The sequence below is a fragment of the Oncorhynchus gorbuscha genome, linkage group LG02 (genome assembly GCF_021184085.1).
Source record: "Oncorhynchus gorbuscha isolate QuinsamMale2020 ecotype Even-year linkage group LG02, OgorEven_v1.0, whole genome shotgun sequence".
NCBI lineage: Eukaryota > Metazoa > Chordata > Actinopteri > Salmoniformes > Salmonidae > Oncorhynchus > Oncorhynchus gorbuscha.
This window is the reverse complement of record NC_060174.1, coordinates 54,271,596-54,292,688: the sequence shown is the minus strand read 5'-3', so window position 1 is coordinate 54,292,688 and position 21,093 is coordinate 54,271,596. Positions and strand designations below refer to the sequence as shown.

General features: G+C 45.5%; 1 protein-coding gene across 15 annotated transcripts in view; it reads left to right on the top strand.

The window, feature by feature from the left end:
* The window catches only part of LOC124004303 (neuronal cell adhesion molecule-like), a 123,710-nt gene that overhangs the window by 57,014 nt on the left and 45,603 nt on the right, over window positions 1–21,093 (top strand). For 13 of the 15 annotated variants that reach the window (XM_046313172.1, XM_046313214.1, XM_046313154.1 and 10 more), the window contains exon 2: window positions 10,613–10,679. The exons of 1 other annotated variant lie outside the window; for it this stretch is intronic. The gene's annotated coding sequence lies outside the window, so the exon portion shown is untranslated. Of the gene's footprint in view, window positions 1–5,604; window positions 5,732–10,612; window positions 10,680–21,093 lie in introns of those variants that run through there. One more of the 15 variants, XM_046313128.1, reaches the window with a different exon arrangement.

The following is a 21,093-nucleotide window of genomic DNA, read 5'->3' as shown; positions in this document are numbered from 1 at the left end:
CATCCTGCCCTAATAGCTTCGAGAGGACCCTCCCCCTATTATCCTACTGAGCCAATAATATTTCACTCCCATTCAGACATCTATATAGAGAGAACCCCAAAAGAGACCTCTCCTCTATCCCACATACACACACGCAGACACGCACACACTGACCCCCCACCACACACACACACACACACACGCACACACACACGCACGCACACGCACGCGCGCACACTCTACCCCCCACACACACCATTCCTGTTACTACGACTCCAGCCATCCATTGCATGACGGAACTTTGTTCTGTTAAAAGTTTCCATTTAAATATGCTGCAGTTGCCACTGAAATATTGTTCTTCCATTGCTTCTGTGACAAAGCCGAAGGAGGGTGCCCACGGCAACACAGTGTGAGTCTCAGGGAGCCAATGGGCCATCAGGGATCTCCTAGTGTCTGTCCTCAACAGAGTCAGTGTGCAGACATAATGCCTATTAGACCTGCTCGATCATGCCGCATATACTCAATGAAATATGGGCCCCTTTTCATTCATTTCATAGTGTAATTCATACCTCATACCTATCAATCGTATTATTGAAAGATGTCCAGAGATTCCGGACACAGGAATGAATGAATAATGTGTTTCTTTATAAAACATTCTTAGCTAATGGGATGCCATGCAGAGAAGTTACATGCTGTGAAAATACAGGGGACTGTAGGGCCTATGCCAATGCAAGTATCTTAAAACTGTTACATTTCAAGACAATTCATCGGTTTCGTATCTTTTGCCAGTCAGTGAAGCGATGGAATCCTATAGGCAATCCTACTGCAGTATGAAGCTACTTGAAATGTGACAGAAAATGTGGGCTCATCCCAAATGGCATATATACTGTATATATAATAGTCTTGGACTTTCTGACGGGCCGCCCCCAGGTGGTGAAGGTAGGAAACAACATCTCCACTTCGCTGACTCTAAACACTGGGGCCCCACAAGGGTGTGTGCTCAGCCCTATCCTGTACTCCCTGGTCACTCACGACTGCGTGGCCATGCACGTCTCCAACTCAATCATCAGGTTTGCAGACGACACAACAGCAGTACCAACAACGACGAGACAGCCTACAGGGAGGAGGTGAAGGCACTCGGAGTGTGGTGTCAGGAAAACAACCTCTCACTCAACGTCAACAAAACAAAGGAGATGATTGTGGACTTCAGGAAACAGCAGAGGGATCACCCCCCTATCCACATCGAAGGGACAGCAGTGGAGAAGGTGGAAAGTTTTAAGTTCCTGGGCGTACACATGACTGAAATGGTCCACCCACACAGACAGTGTGGTGAAGAAGCCTCACTCAGGAGGCTGAAGAAATTTGCCTTGTCACCCAAAACCCTGACAAACTTTTACAGATGCACAATCGAGAGCTTCCTGTCGGACTGTATCACCGCCTGGTACGGCAACTGCTCCGCCCATAACCGTAAGGCTTTCCAGAAGGTGGTGCGGTATGCACAACGCATCACCGGGGGCAACCTACCTGCCCTCCAGGACACCTACATCACCCAATGTCACAGGAAGGCCAAAAAGATCATCAAGGACAACAACCACCCGAGCCACTGCCTGTTGACACCGCTATCATCCAGAAGGCGAGGTCAGTACAGGTGCATCAAAGCTGGGACCGAGAGATTTAGAAACAGCTTCTATTTCAAGGCCATCAGACTGCTAAACAGCAATCACTAACTCAGATATCACTGGACACTTTAATAAGTGGATCACTAGTCACTTTAAACAATGTCACTTTAATAATTTCTACATATCTTACATTACATGTATCACGTGTATATACTGTATCTACTGCACCTTGCCTATGCCGCTCGGCCATCGCTCATCCATATACTTATATGTACATATTCCCATTCACCCCTTTAGATTTGTGTGTATTAGGTAGTTGTTGGGGAATTGTTAGATTACTTGTTAGATTTGTGTGAATTAGGTAGTTGTTGGGGAATTGTTAGATTACTTGTTAGATTTGTGTGTATTAGGTAGTTGTTGGGAATTGTTAGATTACTTGTTAGATTTGTGTGAATTAGGTAGTTGTTGGGGAATTGTTAGATTACTTGTTAGATTTGTGTGTATTAGGTAGTTGTTGGGAATTGTTAGATTACTTGTTAGATTTGTGTGTATTAGGTAGTTGTTGGGAATTGTTAGATTACTTGTTAGATTTGTGTGAATTAGGTAGTTGTTGGGGAATTGTTAGATTACTTGTTAGATTTGTGTGTATTAGGTAGTTGTTGGGAATTGTTAGATTACTTGTTAGATTTGTGTGAATTAGGTAGTTGTTGGGGAATTGTTAGATTACTTGTTAGATTTGTGTGTATTAGGTAGTTGTTGGGAATTGTTAGATTACTTGTTAGATTTGTGTGTATTAGGTAGTTGTTGGGGAATTGTTAGATTACTTGTTAGATTTGTGTGTATTAGGTAGTTGTTGGGAATTGTTAGATTACTTGTTAGATTTGTGTGTATTAGGTAGTTGTTGGGGAATTGTTAGATTACTTGTTAGATTTGTGTGTATTAGGTAGTTGTTGGGAATTGTTAGATTACTTGTTAGATACTAGAAGCACAAGCATTTCTCTACACTCACATGAACATTTTTTATTTTATTTTTATTTCATCTTTATTAAACCAGGTAGGCTAGTTGAGAACACCTTTATTTAACCAGGTAGGCTAGTTGAGAACACCTTTATTTAACCAGGTAGGCTAGTTGAGAACACCTTTATTTAACCAGGTAGGCTAGTTGAGAACAAGTTCTCCTTTGCAACTGCGACCTGGCCAAGATAAAGCGTAGCAATTCGACACATACAACAACACAGTTACACCTGGAATAAACAAAACATACAGTCAATAATACAGTAGAACAAAAGAAAACAAAAAGTCTATACACAGTGAGTGCAAATGAGGTAAGTTAAGGAAATAAATAGGCCACGGTGGCGAAGTAATTACAATATAGCAATTAGCAACATCTGCTAACCATGTGTATGTGACCAATAACATTGGATTGGATTGGATTTGATTTAGTGCCCTACTTTTGACCAGGGCCCATAGGGTTCCATTTGGCATGCGTCCACGGTATACTGCAGATAGCTCTACATTCCAATGCAGGGCATTGGTTTCGGCCAGTGACCAGGTAATGAAGCCATTGGCCATGCTCCCTCAATAGAGATGTGGATTCCCCCAGCTAGCCACTTTCTTCTATCCAGGCAATATAGCTGTCTCAGAAACAACCTAGAGCACTAAGCTAGGATGAAAGCGAGAGAGAGAGAGAGATCCACTATCCAGGCAATATAGCTGTCTCAGAAACAACCTAGAGCACTAAGCTAGGATGAAAGCGAGAGAGAGAGAGAGAGATCCACTATCCAGGCAATATAGCTGTCTCAGAAACAACCTAGAGCACTAAGCTAGGATGAAAGCGAGAGAGAGAGAGAGATCCACTATCCAGGCAATATAGCTGTCTCAGAAACAACCTAGAGCACTAAGCTAGGATGAAAGCGAGAGATCCACTATCCAGGAAATATAGCTGTCTCAGAAACAACCTAGAGCACTAAGCTAGGATGAAAGCGAGAAAGAGAGAGATCCACTATCCAGGCAATATAGCTGTCTCAGAAACAACCTAGAGCACTAAGCTAGGATGAAAGCGAGAGAGAGAGAGAGATCCACTATCCAGGCAATATAGCTGTCTCAGAAACAACCTAGAGCACTAAGCTAGGATGAAAGCGAGAGAGAGAGAGAGATCCACTATCCAGGCAATATAGCTGTCTCAGAAACAACCTAGAGCACTAAGCTAGGATGAAAGCGAGAGAGAGAGAGATCCACTATCCAGGCAATATAGCTGTCTCAGAAACAACCTAGAGCACTAAGCTAGGATGAAAGCGAGAGAGAGAGAGATCCACTATCCAGGCAATATAGCTGTCTCAGAAACAACCTAGAGCACTAAGCTAGGATGAAAGCGAGAGAGAGAGAGAGAGAGAGAGAGAGAGAGAGAGAGAGATCCACTATCCAGGCAATATAGCTGTCTCACAGCCCAATGTATAACACTGAGCTATAGGAACAACAATGGAGAGAGAGAGAGAGAGAGAGAGAGAGAGAGAGAGAGAGAGAGAGAGAGAGAGAGAGAGAGAGAGAGAGAGAGAGACAGAAAATAGAGGGAATAATCACAGTGTTGTGAGAGAAAAAAACAAAGTTGTTCACTTCAGCCCAGACCCCAAGATCCTTGTACCTGGCTGACAGGCAATGACTTTGAGGCAGATTACGTTACATTTTCGCTGCTTTTGTGAAGGGAGGAGTATTATTCTGGGTTGGGGAGGACATAGGATAGTGACTCTGTCAAAGGGATGACTCCCTGCCATTGTTGCCTACTGCAACCGAAAAGGCCTTTTCAAACCTATCCTTTGAAACGGCGGCAACAATACCGGGAGGGAGGAGTGGGCAATAAACAGACGTTCATCCAAACCAGCTGGATTAGATGTCATCGGATGGGCCTACTGTTGAGTTGAGGTGCCTTGAGGCATTTCGCTTTTTCTGTTGTTAAATTCGCAGAGGTGCTTTTACAGTGTGTTGCAGCAACAGGGGGCTATTTGATGAAGCAGATGACCCTCTCTCTCTGAAGACTGTCTTCAGGTTGGTTGAGTGGGATGGTGTTTTCGGTTCTGAACAAACAGGGTAAAAACGCAAACGGACAACGGGTCAAAGTTCAAACCAAATGTTTCCAACCCGCTGGGTGCCTCATCTGCATCGCACTTTTTGCACACGATCTAGCAATCATGTGTGTGGCAGGACGAAAGGAGGGGCACGACGTCTTGGAACTGCTTATCTGTTTCCCAATGTTGCTGTTGCGCTGTTGTTTCTCCGCTGGCGATCCGCCTCGGAGCGGTTCCTCTTTATTCCCGTCACCGTGATGTGAATCCGTGTCCTCCTGTTCATCTTACTTAACAGACTCTGTTCCCCTTTTCTCTCACAGTTTCCTTTCACACAGTTCCTATTCCACTTTCATTGAGCCCCCAACATGTACTGTACACGTGTTGTACATCAAACACAGTCAACGTACGTTCTAATACAGACACAGGAATATGTATATTTCAGGTTAGAACCCATCGATGGGAAGGAATGGTTTAGTTTTTCTTGCCTCTGGGCTATTTTCTTTTATCTTGTTGGTTGTACTGTTGCATGTGCTTTTTACAACTAGTCAGAACAGCGGGAGGGCGGTTGACAGAGCTGTCTGTTGGGTGTGAGTTAGAACATGTTTGATATTCAGTGTAGCATGACATTTTCATTGAATTGAATTTGTTTTGCGCGATAAATTCCTGTTTTTTCCCCCTTCAAATGATGTAACGGGGCATGTGTGATGTTCCATCCCCCGGGAAAAATATATTTGGGCCGAAAAAACCCTGCCTCTTGAGTGTATTCTGGCCGCGTTCATTTGATACCAGGAAATGTTTAACCCCTATTGTAGAGAGACAAAAGGTTGTTTTAATCCCACTGTGCGGGGAGAGAGGGAGGGAGGTTAGGTCAGGGGAGGGCCTGGGGGGAGGGCCGGGGGGAGGTGGCTGTGTATGTGATACAGGCCCCCTCTCTCTCACTGTCACTCCAGTAGTGTACACAGCCACTGGGAATATAAAGACCTAACTTTGTTCTCTCACACACACACACACCAGACACACCCACACACACACTGGGGAGATTTGTTCTTGCAGACAGAACCAGAGAGACAGGTAATGTAAACTCTTTTTAAAATGTCATTTAATTTAACTAGGCAAGTCAGTTATTAAGAACAAATTCTTATTTACAGTGACGACCTACCGGAGGAAGAGTGGGTTAACTGCCTTGTTCTGGGGCAGAACGACAGATTTTTACCTTCTCAGCTCAGTGGATTCGATCTAGCAAACCTTCCGGTTATGTCTCGGGTACTGGCCCGATGCTCTAACGTTGTTGCACATTGTGAACACTCATTTAGAGTTTGCCTGACTACATTCTGTACACAATGAGTAAAGTCCATCTGTGGCTTAATGGTTTATTTTCTCTGAAGGCATTTCTCAGTCGGTGTCATGAATATTCTGCTGCATTCCCACAAGCAGCATATAGAAATGTTATGCTTTTTCTGCCAACTCATTATTATTATAATGACGGAGGTTTGTGAGGGGGGAAACGCTCGGAGCCCTGGCTTATGGAGTCACGTTCCCCTAATGTAAATGCATTAATGGAAGTGTGGCGGATCTAATACTTTTTTTGTCTGCTGCTCCACGCTCTGCTATTCCCTCTTTCTCTCGTTGGAAACCCTGGAGTCTAGAATTAAACCCACCGACAGGCTGAGGCTCCAACACACTGCAGTGCTGCAGACAGAAGCTCCCCCCCCCCCCCTCTCTCTCTCTCTGCCTCTCTCTCTCTCTCTCTGCCTCTCTCTCTTTCTCTCTGCCTCTCTCTCTCTCGCTCGTTCTCTCTCTCTCTCTTCTCTGTTGTCCCTGATATGAGACACAGCCTTGAGGAAAAACTAACAGAACACTCTCTAAGAAATGTGTGGCAGCTCCCTCTCTCTCTCTCTCTCTCTCTCTGCCTCTCTCTCGCTCTCTCTCTCTGTCTGTCTCTATCTGCCTGTCTCTCATGCTCTGTCTCTCTCGCTCTGTCTCTCTTTGTGTCTCTCTCTGTCTCTCTCTCTGTCTCTCTTTGTGTCTTTCTCTGTCTCTCTCGCTCTGTCTCTTTCTCTGTCTCTCTCTCTGTCTCTCTCTGTGTCTCTCTCTGTCTATTTCTCTGTCTCTCTCTTGCTCTCTCTCTGTCTCTCTCTCTCGCTCTGTCTCTCTCTCTGTCTCTCTATGCCTCAGCTTATGGCACTACTCTAACAGCAGTGGACTATGCATTCTCAAGCTGTGGCTTTCTCACCTCACTTCTCAAATCAACCCCATATACTGTATGAGAGAGAGAGAGAGCGAGAGAGAGAGAGAGAGCACTGGTGTCATAGTTATTGCACTTCTGCAGGTGAACGCCTGATGGTGGGAATATGGTAATGCAGTTCAGGAGTGATACAAAATCACAACAGAAGTCTTGAGAGTGAGCGGGGGGGGGGGTGCTTTTGGCACATAACGTCTATGATAGAAAAGTGATGGTGTATAGTGCTCTTTAGTTTGCAGAGTGATTGCATACTGGTAGGATAATGTCTGAATGCTCATGCAGTTTTTGAGGTTTGATTTCAAATTGGAACAGAGTCAGTATTTGGTGTGTTATTGAGTGGTTTTGGACATGTGGCTTTCCATATATGTTGACATAGTTATTGCTCTTCAGTGGGCAGTGTGATCGATGGCATGTGGTGATGTGCAGTTCGCCAACGATTCATTCCTTTTGAACGGCTCTTTTTATTGACTCGAGTGTAAAACATTTGTTTTGAAGGTTTCTGAGTGACCCGTTCATTTTAGTTGTTTGTTTAGTGCGGACCACAATAAGTCCTACAGCAGGATTAATGCACGCTCCTCCAGCTCAGCGGCTCCAGAGACATACTCTGACAACCAACTGTTGGTTACATGCACGCAGAAAAAGTAGATTAAGCATAGGGGAAGAAAAAGACATATTTGGAATTGATCATTGATCACATGGTGCAAGAAGGGCTGCAGTTAATTGATTATTGACTGTTAATGATGGACACAGATTTCTAGAACCGAAACATACACACAGCCTCTGCTCGAAAAACTCAAATTTGAGAACAAATCGTTTGTGCTAACGACATTGTGCTTATCACCCTCACGGCAGTCAAGCAATGTACTTCGCCAGCAGTCGTCCACCGTCTGGTCAGGTTGCTTCAAATGTGGCCTATCGAGAAATAATCCTAGTTGTATGCCTAGCAATCAACGAATGTACATGGTTTAAAGCACACCTTTACAAGTCTCAGTCATAAATGACAGCTCCAATAAGCCCCCTAAGGTTAGAGACTTGTAGAACCAAGACTCTTTGGGGTTCCCGGTTCATTGTTCGCCGGTAGGGGGTCGCAAGCAGCGTGGCTTTCTGACACTTGATGAGGATCCATCAGAAACATGATAACAGTCACCCGTTCATTGTGACACTTTGACTTTTATTAGGAGTTTTATATAGCTCAGAGATTCAGTCAGATGTTGTCACATGACCGAAGGTAGGCTATTTGTTAACACGAATCCATGATACTCGTAGTCTTGATTTATAAATGGCAGGTTTGTGAGATTGTACCTAACCACAAATAGACCTCTGTGAAGGTATGTCATACAGCCGAGGAATCTTTCAAAGCATGAATAGAAGGTAATGCTCTCACAGTAGGCGCTACTGTAGATGATTGTTTTGAGGTTGGCTGAAGATGTACTGCTTACTTTCCTATTACCCGTTATCTGATGGAAATGTGGTCGAACATAGTATGCGGCTGTATCGCCAGGTGGAAACGACGGGGCCCCTGCCGCTCTTATTTAGAACAGTTTCTCCGGTAATCGATACGCTTCTGCTGGAACTACATTTGGTCAGCTTTCTTCGATCATTTGGGATATCGATACAAGTGGGCGTCTCGGTGTTTAACGTGACGCAGTTATTTGGAGAAAGGCCCTCGAGTCGGAGAATGACATTCAGCCGTGTAGCAAAGCACATTAGGCTGACAGCCAGCTGAGAAAGAGACACAGGTACACAAACACTACCGTTCGAATGTCCTTGTTTTTGAAAGAAAAACACATTTTTTTTGTCCATTAAAATAACATCAAATTGATCAGAAATACAGTGTAGACATTGTTTATGTTGAAATGACTATTGTAGTTGGAAACATATTTTTTAAATGGAATATCTACATAGGCGTACAGAGGCCCATTATCAGCAACCATCACTCCTGTGTTCCAATGGTACGTTGTGTTAGCTTATCCAAGTTTATCATTTTAAATGGCTAATTGATCATTAGAAAAACATTTTGCAATTATGTTAGCACAGCTGAAAACTGTTGTTTTGATTAAAGAAGCAATACAACTGGCCTTCTTTAGACTAGTTGAGGATCTGGAGTCAGCATTTGTGGGTTCAATTACATGCTCAAAATGACCAGAAACAAAGAACTTTCTTCTGAAACTCATCAGCCTATTCTTGTTTTGAGAAATGAAGGCTATTCCATGCGAGAAATTGCGAAGACACTGAGGGTCTTGTACAGCGCTGTTAACTACTCCCTTCACAGAACAGTGCAAACGGGCTCTAACCAGAATAGAAAGAGGAGTGGGAGGCCCCGGTGCACAACTGAGCAAGAGGACAAGTACTTTAGTGTCTAGTTTTCCATAAAAAATCTGCTGTTTCCAGCTACAATAGTCATTTACAACATTAACAATGTCTACACTGTATTTCTGATCAATGTTATTGTAACGGTTTTCTTCTGGTGAAAGAGAGGCGGACCAAAATGCAGCGTGGTTATTTTTGTACATCTTTAATAAAGATGAAAATACAACAATCTACAAAACAAGAAACGTGAAAAACCGAAACAGCCTTATCTGGTGCAAACAAACACAGAGACAGGAACAACCACCCACCCAAAACAGGCTACCTAAATATGGTTCCCAATCAGAGACAATGACTAACACCTGCCTCTGATTGAGAACCATATCAGGCCAAACATAGAAATAGACAAACCAGACACACAACATAGAATGCCCACCCAGCTCACGTCCTGACCAACACTAAAACAAGGAAAACACACAAGAACGATGGTCAGAACGTGACAGTTATGTTATTTTAATGGACAAAAAATGTACTTATCTTTAAAAAAACAAAGACATTTCTAATTGACCCCCAACTTTTGAACGGTAGTGTATATGTACACACACGCACGCACGCACGCACACACACACACACACACACACACACACACACACACACACACACACACACACACACACACACACACACACACACACACACACACACACACACACACACACACACACACACACACACACACACACACACACACACACACTGCTTACCCCTCTCTCCCTCTAGCTCGTTGCCACGGGCTGTAGTGTCCCACTCGTCCGTTTGGATAAGCTGTATATTTCTGAATGAATAAACCTCGTGTGCACATACAGTAGGTACCTCAGATATATCCTCTGTTTTCACTCCCCCCCGAGCATAGTCCGAGCGTTTCAACTCCGTTTCCCACTGGGAATATCAATGAAAGTGGAAGCCCGTATCAATGGCTTTTGGGAGATTAGGCTATGCTACGTTGTGTAAAAATAACTATATTTTCATCAGATCTGGCAGAGTGTAATCTATGGTGTGACCAGGATGGGTTCCAGGACAGATCCAGTGAAAGGGGATTTAGTGGCTTATGGAAATAGAAAAGAGAGAGTGCCCCCCCCCAGTCACCATGAGACATAGAGAGGTGTCCCCACTGTGTAAAGGAATTACAGAACTGTGTCACAAACATGCATACTGCTACAAAAAACTGTCTCGCTTTGAAAACAGCATCCCGAGGATGATTATAGTCTTGCTAGCCGGGCTCTCAGCGGCTCTGGGAGGAAATTGGTAAAAGCGATGTTCTTTCTGATGGGAAAGAGAACGGTCAAATGCTACAGCATATGAATGCTGAGACATACTGTATCTTAATTTCCCCTGGTTTTCAGATTGAAGAAGAACAGACAGGAGTGTTGAGTCTCGAACAGGAGATTGGAGTGGATCGGTTCTTCTCTGGTAAGTCATGCTACGATACATAGCTACTGTACTTTAGGTCACTGGTGTTCACTGGGTCTTTGTGCTGATATTCCTTCATATCAAATTCCATACACAACGTCCTCTCTTCCCCAAACAGTTTCATTTCCCTCCAACACATGGAATGTTAACGCCCTGTCCTCAAACTTAAACACGTGTTTCCATCTATCACTTGGGATGCCTGGGCGGTTTCTGCTCTGAAAAAGACTGATATCACCAGCATGCTAAATGGAATGCGTGAAGTGGCGCTGTACAATTTAGTGGTCGAGCCTAGGAATGAATCAACGACTGACTGGCTGCCCTCCCATGGCAATGTCATGACTTTCCCTTGCTCGGAAGGAATCTGCTCCTTTATTGCAAGATCCGTCTCTAGCGTAGCCGAGCTGCAGGCTAAAGGTCATTGCGTGCGTTTGTGATCGGCGCTTGTCCACTAACGCTGTGTGCCAATGTGTCCCACCCTCAAATTGGGGCACGTTTTTGGAGGCGCCACATGGTTTTAGCTTCACGCAGTGTCATATAGAGCGCCCAAATGTGTCTGTTCAGTGCATGGAAAAGCTGATAGTTGTCAAGGTGACACGCCTATCTTTTTGGTCCCTCTTCACCCCCCATTGAGCTAAGGGAGCATTGGTCTTAAACATGCCACTTTGAGAATAAAGTGTCCCAGTTGTGCTTAAATAATAACGTTTCCCAATAGCACTGTAATGGCACTTCAGAATAAAGTGTTCTGGTGTCTCTTCTATTAACATAAGGTGTCAGAACACATGGATTTCATGCTGAGGGAACATTCCATTTGGAAGTGTGGCGACATGAGACTAAAAGGTGTCATAATGCATTATAACATACTGTAGGTGTCGTAACACATTATAACACTTACTGCAGCAGGCCACAACACGACCCGGAGTAACCTTTGCCCTGTGTACGAAAGCAGTCGGTGCTGAACCTAGCGCTGTGATGATGACAATGCCGTTCCTGTTATAAGGTCCTGTTGAAGTGATAGTACATTGCCTTTAAGAGGAGGGGACATGAAGTCAGTGTGTTCAGTGGACTGTGAAGGATCCTACCTCCCACCTCGGTCGTTCCACCTACTGCCCCACAAACAGCAGTGCAGGGGGACACTGCAGCGAGATCCATTAGATGCTGCACAGCTGAGAGGGGGAGGGAGTGAGGGAGAGGGGGTACGAGTGGGTAGAGAAGGAGGGAGTTAGAGCCAGGGAGAAAGAGGGGGAGAGAGAGAGGTGGGGGTAGAGAAGGAGGGAGATGGAGGGGAGAGAGAGGGGGGTAGAGAAGGAGGGCGTTAGAGCCAGGGAGATGGAAGGGGAGAGAGAGGTGGGGGTAGAAAAGGAGGGAGATGGAGGAGAGAGAGGTGGGGTAGAGAAGGAGGGAGATGGAGGGGAGAGAGGAGGGGGTAGAGAAGGAGGGCGTTAGAGCCAGGGAGATGGAAGGGGAGAGAGGGAGGGGGTAGAGAAGGAGGGCGTTAGAGCCAGGGAGATGGAAGGGGAGAGGGGGGGTAGAGAAGGAGGGCGTTAGAGCCGGGGAGATGGAATGGGAGAGAGGGGGGGGGTAGAGAAGGAGGGCGTTAGAGCCAGGGAGATGGAAGGGGAGAGAGGGGGGGGGTAGAGAAGGAGGGCGTTAGAGCCGGGGAGATGGAAGGGGAGAGAGATGTAAAGGGAAACTGACATGTAAAGGAACACTGACATCTCTGAGCTCATCTAGCCACTCACAGCTCGCATTTGGATGACAAACACTAACCCCACAGTCACACACATTCCCTCGCTCCTCTCACTCTTTACCTCTCTGTCCGTCTCTTCCTCTCTCTGTTTGTTAATCTCTCTTGACTCACTCTCTCTGTCTTTCCATTGCTCGCTCTCTCTCTCTACCCCCCTCTCTCTACCCCTATCTCTCTCTCTCTCTACCCCCCTCTCTCTACCCCCTATCTCTCTCTCTCTCTACCCCCTCTCTCTACCCCCTATCTCTCTCTCTCTCTACCCCTCTCTCTACCCCCTGTCTCTCTCTCTCTCTCACACTCTCTGTCTCTCTCTCTCTCTCTCTCACACTCTCTGTCTCTCTGCCGCTTGTTGTGTATGTGTTGGTCAATACCGCTGTGTGTTCCAGGCAAGAGAGGCTGAGTCTACACTTTTGAATCACCACCCCGGCAGAGAGAGAGAGAGAGAGAGGGGGCCAGAGAGAGGAGAGAGTGAGAGAGACAAAGAGAGAGGGCTACAGAGAGAGGCTGTAGACTGAATCGTCAGTATGAAACACACTGAGGTGTGAACCAACGGGTCTTTGTGAGTGGCCGTATTCAGGACAGAGGGACGAATATGGCCGATGCAGAGGTTTCTATTCACGTCACCCAGGCTCTCTTTCACAGAGTTCCCTGGCTTGCTTCCGGAGAGCTTGTTGGTATTGTTGCTTGTGTTTTGTAGGTTTTGGTGTCAGCTGGCAGATACAGGGGGTGGGGGGTGAGAGCTGAGGGAAGATCCACCCAGAATGAAGAGTCGTTGCCGCAGTTCAGATAAACACACATGGATAGGTGTGTAAATGGCACAATATCTTTTTCGTAGCGTTGGATTTTTTTATGTCACATACACGAGACAATCAAATCAATGTATATTGTTGTTTTGATGAATAACCCACTTAACTACACTATGGCAGCCTCCTACACTCAAAACAGTGCACTAGGTTCAAAATAACAAAAGCGCAAATGAAAGATGTTGCCATGAACCCCCCCCCCCCCCCCCCCCATGAACCGACCCTCCCTCCCTGCCACCCAAGCTGCTACAGTCATCTGCCAAAGTGTGCTGGTGCCTGGTGTAATGGATTAGCCTCTCCCTGTGAGTCGAGCAGCAGGTAGCTCTCCCCAGTGGAGAAAGCAATGAGATTATCCAGAATCAGGTCTAGGATCAGCTGTAACACAGATCTAGGGTATGCCTCACATACACACAGAAACCTCTCAGCTGTTCTAGGGTCAGCTGTAGCGCAGTTGGGGGCCTCAAGGATACCAGTGACGTCAGACAGATACACAGACTAGAGCACATCTCTCTGACCTTTCTCTGACCTCTCCTCTTTTTGAAGCATCTGGCTGTGTCCTGAAGAGACAGGGATAGAGAGAGAGAGAGAGAGAGAGAGAGAGAGAGAGAGAGAGAGAGAGAGAGAGAGAGAGAGAGAGAGAGAGAAAGAACTCTCCAAGGGAGGCACTCTCCTCTGGCCGGTGTGGTTGTGTGTGATACATGTATAACTGAGCTGGCCTGACACACTGGTGGACAGATGGAGAGGAAGAGGAGTTGCCAGTCTATATCTGGCTCTCCCTCTCCATCTCCATCTCATCACTGTGTCTCTCCCTCACTTCCCTCCCCCCTCCTTCTCTTTCCCCGTCTCCATCTCCCTCTCTCCATCAATCTCCATCTCCCTCTCCATCACTCCTTTCCTCTGCTTCTATCCTTTCATTTCTAATCCATCTATCCACCTTAAGCACAGGGACAAAACGTTTTCCAAGCCCTTCTATGCAAACACCACAAGATCCTATTGGATGGATGGTCTCAGTCGGACAAAAATTGAAACCCTGTCCAGTAATTCAGAGTATCTACGTATCTGGACAGAGAGGATTGTCCTCACACGTTCGACTGGCCTGGTGTGTTGTGCCGTGATCTATCCATTTGGAAGTGGTCGGTGTGAAGGGCTGACTGAGAATTTCAATGATTTATGTAGTCGATACGTCTGGGTCATGGTCCCAAGGCCAAGTCTATCTGCTCATCAATATAAACCACATGCTTCATAGTGCTAGGTGTTACAGAATACAAATAGCCACATTTTGATGTAACCCCATACAGTGGTGGACTTACCATTAGGCAGAAGAGGCAATTGCCTCTGGCCTCACATCATCAAGTGGCCTCGTGAGCAGGGCATAACTAAAGACAATAGTACTACCAATCAAATGCATAAAATAATATTAATTCATCCGCTCCGCTCGCTTTTTTTCACGCGATATGAATGCAAACGTGACTTTCATTTCAATTAACCTGCGGCAATGAGGCACATTCAGAGCCAGCAGCAATGAGGCACGTTCAGAGCGGGTCAGAGAAAAGGAAAACAAAGAAAGAAGATATTTTTTTAACAGAACAATGAGTTAACACATTTCTTTATTAAAAAGAGGCAGAGGCAAAGGTATCATGACACAAGGCGAAGACCCAAATGCAAACACAGGAGGCAGATGTTCGGAGTCTTACAATGTTTATTAATCCAAAGGGGTAGGCAAGAGAATGGTAGTGGACAGGCAAAAAGGTCAAAACCAGATCAGAGTCCAGGAGGTACAGAGTGGCAGACAGGCTCGTGGTCAAGGCAGGCAGAATGGTCAGGCAGGTGGGTACAGAGTCCAGAAACTGGCAAGGGTCAAAACCGGGAGGATTAGAAAAGGAGAATGCAAAAAGCAGGAGAACGGAAAAACCGTGGGTTGACTTGGAAACATACAAGACGAACTGGCACAGAGAGACAGGAAACACAAGGATAAATACACTGGGGGGAAATAAGTGACGCCTGGAGGGGGTGGAGACAATCACAGGAACAGGTGAAACAGATCAGGGCGTGACAAAAGGACATACACAGTATGTATATGTACCCTGTGTATCTGATGCTGTCTGGCAGGAGAGACTATGGGCATGTCACGGGCTACATAGTAAAAACAGGGGGCGCTGTTTCGCTCGCTCGTTTCAGCCACTTGCGAATTGAAGGAAAGTTGGACGCCGTGAAGTCGTGTAGTCGTGTAGGTAACTGACTTTTGAAGTGATTTGTTTGACAGTCAGATGAAAACAGCATGTCTGGATGTGTTCACGGTAGTGCTGAGCGATTAGTACTTTTTTTAGTTCGGTTCGGTTTGGGATTGAATATAAAAAATTAAATATTTTTTAAATTCATTAAAAAAAAAACATTAAATGCACTATGCGTTGTGTGGGTTAAATGCTGTAACAATATAGAATACAATAATAATAAAAGTCCCATGATGGGAATGACTGCCGGTTACTGCTTGTTATCCATCACTTATTCACATTACTTGACTGTAGCCCTTTCCTGCTGTCAAATGACCTACCGGCCTCACGGGTGGAATGTTATTCAGATTTTTCCCCCCTTATTTCATAATTAATAAACATAAAATAAATAATAAATGACGAAAATCTGGTGTTTCCATGTCAAACGGTTGTGTTATATTTCAGTCTTCTGTGATGGACAGAAAGTGTAATGTTGGGACGCAAACTCAGAATTGAAAACATTTCAACTCTATATCGAATTACAACTCCCTACTATATCACACAGTTCGGGCATGATCCGTTTTATCTCTAGAGAGATGCACATTGAGCTCACAGAAATAAACCGAATGAAATGGAATTCAAATAGCTGAACCCAAGTCGTCAATTCATTGCTTAAAAAACGAAGAAATAACCAACATTTCGGGTTAATTGCTCAGCACTAGTTCATGGCACATTAAAATGTAATATTTTGGCTTTACTATTAAAAATAATAAAAAAATGTGGGGGACTGGCCTCTAAATCACTAAGTCCACTGCGTCTTTGTAAACGTGTGTGTGTGTGTGTGTGTGTGTGTGTGTGTGTGTGTGTGCGTGCCTAGATCTCTGCAGACTCATAATGAGAAATCACCTTTAGCCTCCAGAGTGATTCTCCCCCAAGAAATTGGCTGCCTAATGCAATCTGAGACTGAGAGCTTACAGACATATAGTTACACTTTATCTCACTTTATATCAGGGATTTGTATCACCAGTTGAGATGTAATTTATTTTTGCATTGCCCGTACTGTGACCTGTGTGTAAATGCATTCATTCATCCTTCGTATCCACCATAGTAAGTAGAATTGACTTTGGAGGTGGGGATGTCCATGGTCTGACTCTACACTACAAATATTTATACTCCTGTCATTCCCCCTGTCTGGTCTTTAAGGACAGTGGAATGACCCAGGCCTAAGCATTAAGCCCCATCCTGGATGGGTGGCACACAAACCAGTGGTGGCTGATGACATAAAAGTTGGAGGGGGTCGGGTATAGAGGTCATTAGATAGACACAGACCCAGGATGCCCTGCTGGGTGGCTAACCTCTTAATGCTGCCCTCAGCCCTCTGTCGGCCTGTTCAGAGTGGTTCCCGAGCACCAGGGGCCATGCTGGCGTCACCCACCCATTACTGTGTACAGTACACCACTCAGACAGACCTCTCCCTAGAATTAGCGCCCACTTCCTATCCGAATCCCAATCCCAGTCAACACTGACTGGAACACTGTTATTAGTTTGGTATTTTAAAAATGTGGCAAAACAATTCACTTTTTTTCCTGAATACAAAGTTTTATATTTGGGGCAAATCCAATACAACATATTACTGAGTACCACTCTCCATATTTTCATGCATAGTGGTGGTTGCATCATGTTATGAGTATGCTTGTAATCAGGGGGAGTGGGGAGTTTTTCAGAATAAAAATGAAACAGAATGGAGCTATGCACAGGAACAATTCTAGAGGAAAATCTTTTTCAGTCGGCTTTCTACAAGACACAGGTAGATTAATTCACTTTTCAGAAGGACAATAACCTAAAACACGAGGCCAAATCTACGCCGGAGTTGCCTACCAAGAACAACGTGAGTGTTCCTGAGAGGCGAGTTATAGTTTTGACTTAAATCTACTTTCAAATCTTTGGCAAGACCTGAAAATCTATCCAAGATCAACAACCAATTTGACAGAGTTTGAAAAAATTTGAAAAGAATGATGGGCATTCTTTGAGGCAATTTGAGGTAGGCTGTATGATCACACCGGTAATAGATCTGTTGTTGCATTACTTATGAAGCACAGCTGAGTGAGCTATAATTTACTTTTTATTTGTATTTTACTGGGCTGATGGTGCCTGCATCTGATGGTCAGTCTCAGCGGAGGGAAAGAGAAGCAAGCTGAGGGTCCGTCACTCAACATCCCTCTGCTCTCCCTTTCCTCCACTGACACGACTGAAACTCGAGTCGAAATGCATTATTTCTGCCTCATGCACAAATTCGTGTTGTTACTCCTATGAAGAGAGAAAGTGAAATATTCCTCTATATTAAAAAGACCCGAGCCGCTAATAACAATAACAGCACAAGCCTATCGATACATTTTCCTCCTCATTCATTACTGCTGCAGTGCTTGTTGTAGTGCTGAGTGGAAATAGGAAAAATGTGCATTTTATGGCTTATAAAAGTGTTGAATACAAAGTGTTGATAGCGCTGAGTAGGAACTTAAACATGAACTCACTAATCAAAACAGCAGCTCTTTGCTGTATCCGTTGACAGTCTCTCTCTAGTCATGGTTTTAAACGTTTTAGAAATCTCACAGTAACAACTTTGCTGTTGCTTTCTTTTATGCCTGCTACATTACTGCAGACACGGTCATCTGAGACATCTGATTGGCCAGCGGAAGGCCTACTGTAAAGTGCACTTGATTTGCTCTCCGGGCCCACCGGGAAGGGAGAATTTGTACTTTCAAACACATGAAATGGTTCAAAATAGCAACAGTTGGCCGACTCAGGGGCAGCTGAATCGGGTGCACCTACCGCCAACAGCCTGAGATTAATAAAATAAAATAGGAACACAAGGCTTTATCGTTGTTGTTTTTTTACAGAAATCTTTGGCGATCGACTAGGAATGTCTTGGAGATCGACCAGTGGATTTGACGATCGACCGTTTGGTGACCACTGCTCTAGAAAGTTGAGCGAAGTCCAATCTCGTGCGTCTCTCTGTGGGCTGATATTTCTGCCAAAATGTTACTTAATAAAGTAAAGTAGGTAGAGTGCTCAGAACCACTGCCATATGTCTCACTTCTATGCACGGAAATTGAGGGTCATAGGCACCAAATAGAAGAACTATCTGCTCTGGTACAATAAGTCATTTTAGTTTTCTGTTACCAAACCTTTACACTGTGTGCCGTAATGAACACAACTCAGAGGTGAACAGGTGAAGCTTTCATCTCAGAAACATTCTGTTGAGTAGCGGCGCGTTTATGAGCGCGTCCGATGCAGATTAGGGGAGACGGGGGCTGTACGTTCAGTCGCTAACACATGTAGCAGTCAGAGCTGATATCCTTGGAACAGTTCAGAACTGCCCCTGATTACAGCTATTAGAACACATTAGAGAACATTTCAATCAAGCACACCACGAGGGAAAACACTATGTTCACTCTAAGCCTTGGTTTTTAGAAGCCAGCAAGGCGTCTTTCAGCAGAGCTGGGTTCAAATACTATTTGAAATCATTTCCAATTGCTTTTGGAGCGTTTGCTTTAGCCTGCCTGGAATGCCAACTGGATGGGGTTTTTGCCATTTTTCACTATCCTATTGGTTAGATTGCACCAGGAAAGCTCAACCAAGCCCAGATAAAGGATATTCTATATTCTAATATTATTCTGTTCTATTATTTTGAGTACTTTATGAACACAGGTCTGCCAACCCAACTGGGGGTTCTTTTAATCACTAGCATTCTTCCTTTAATTTCTCCAAAGTATTTCTGTAATGAAATGAGGTCACAGCGAAGTAATAAGAACATCCAATTCGCTTAGTGAAGAGAGATCTCTATCTCACAGTTATTTTGTTCTCCGTAAAATATCATGAGTTACTCAGCCTCTAATAGTTAATTAGATCGATTCCCATCCAATTCTATTTTAGTAGAACATTTGAAAATGAGAGAGAGTGGAGAGTGGAGAGAGGAGAGAGAGAGAGAGAGAGAGAGAGAGAGAGAGAGAGAGAGAGAGAGAGAGAGAGAGAGAGAGGAGAGAGTGAAGAAAGTGAAGAGAGAGGGGAGAGTGAAGAGAGTGGAGAGAGTGGAGAGAGAGTGGAGAGAGTGGAGAGAGAGTGGAGTGGGGAGAGAGTGGAGAGAGTGGAGAGAGTGGAGAGAGTGGAGAGAGAGTGGAGTGGGGAGAGAGTGGAGAGAGTGGAGAGAGAGGGGAGAGTGGAGAGAGTGGAGAGAGAGTGGAGTGGGGAGAGAGTGGAGAGAGTGGAGAGAGTGGAGAGAGTGGAGAGAGAGGGAGTGGGGAGAGAGTGGAGAGAGAGGGGAGAGTGGAGAGAGTGGAGAGAGTGGAGAGAGAGTGGAGTGGGGAGAGAGTGGAGAGAGTGGAGAGAGTGGAGAGAGAGGGGAGAGTGAAGAGAGTGGAGAGAGTGGAGAGAGAGTGGAGTGGGGAGAGAGTGGAGAGAGAGGGGAGAGTGGAGAGAGTGGAGAGAGTGGAGAGAGAGTGGAGTGGGGAGAGAGTGGAGAGAGTGGAGAGAGTGGAGAGAGAGGGGAGAGTGAAGAGAGTGGAGAGAGTGGAGAGAGAGTGGAGTGGGGAGAGAGTGGAGAGAGTGGAGAGAGTGGAGAGAGTGGAGAGAGTGGGGAGAGAGTGGAGAGAGTGGAGAGAGTGGAGAGAGTGGAGAGAGAGTGGAGTGGGGAGAGAGTGGAGAGAGTGGAGAGAGAGGGGAGAGTGGAGAGAGTGGAGAGAGTGGAGAGAGAGTGGAGTGGGGAGAGAGTGGAGAGAGTGGAGAGAGTGGAGAGAGTGGAGAGAGAGTGGAGTGGGGAGAGAGTGGAGAGAGTGGAGAGAGAGGGGAGAGTGGAGAGAGTGGAGAGAGAGTGGAGTGGGGAGAGAGTGGAGAGAGTGGAGAGAGTGGAGAGAGAGGAGAGAGAGAGTGAAGAGAGTGGAGAGAGTGGAGAGAGAGTGGAGTGGGGAGAGAGTGGAGAGAGTGGAGAGAGTGGAGAGAGTGGAGAGAGAGTGGAGTGGGGAGAGAGTGGAGAGAGTGGAGAGAGAGGGGAGAGTGGAGAGAGTGGAGTGGGGAGAGAGTGGAGAGAGTGGAGAGAGTGGAGAGAGTGAAGAGAGAGGGGAGAGTGAAGAGAGTGGAGAGAGTGGAGAGAGAGTGGAGTGGGGAGAGAGTGGAGAGAGTGGAGAGAGTGGAGAGAGTGGAGAGAGAGTGGAGTGGGGAGAGAGTGGAGAGAGTGGAGAGAGAGGGGAGAGTGGAGAGAGTGGAGAGAGTGGAGAGAGAGGGGAGAGTGGAGAGAGTGGAGAGAGTGGAGAGAGTGGAGAGAGTGGAGAGAGAGTGGAGTGGGGAGTGAGTGGAGAGAGTGGAGAGAGAGGGGAGAGTGGAGAGAGTGGAGAGAGTGGAGAGAGAGAGGAAAAAATGAAGAGAGGGATGAGAGGGAAGAGAGAGAGGAAAACATGAAGAGAGGGATGAGAGGGAGGAGAGAGAGGAAAAACATGAATAGAGGGAGGAGAGAGAAGAGAGTGAAAGAAGAGAGAGAAAGTAGAAAGAGAGCAAACAGTGCAACTGAGGATTCAGGACACAAGAGCTATCTGTCAACCCTCTAATTCAAATACAGTAGTAGTTAGTTGACTCCGGACTATCTTTGAGGAATTGTTGCTTTCTTT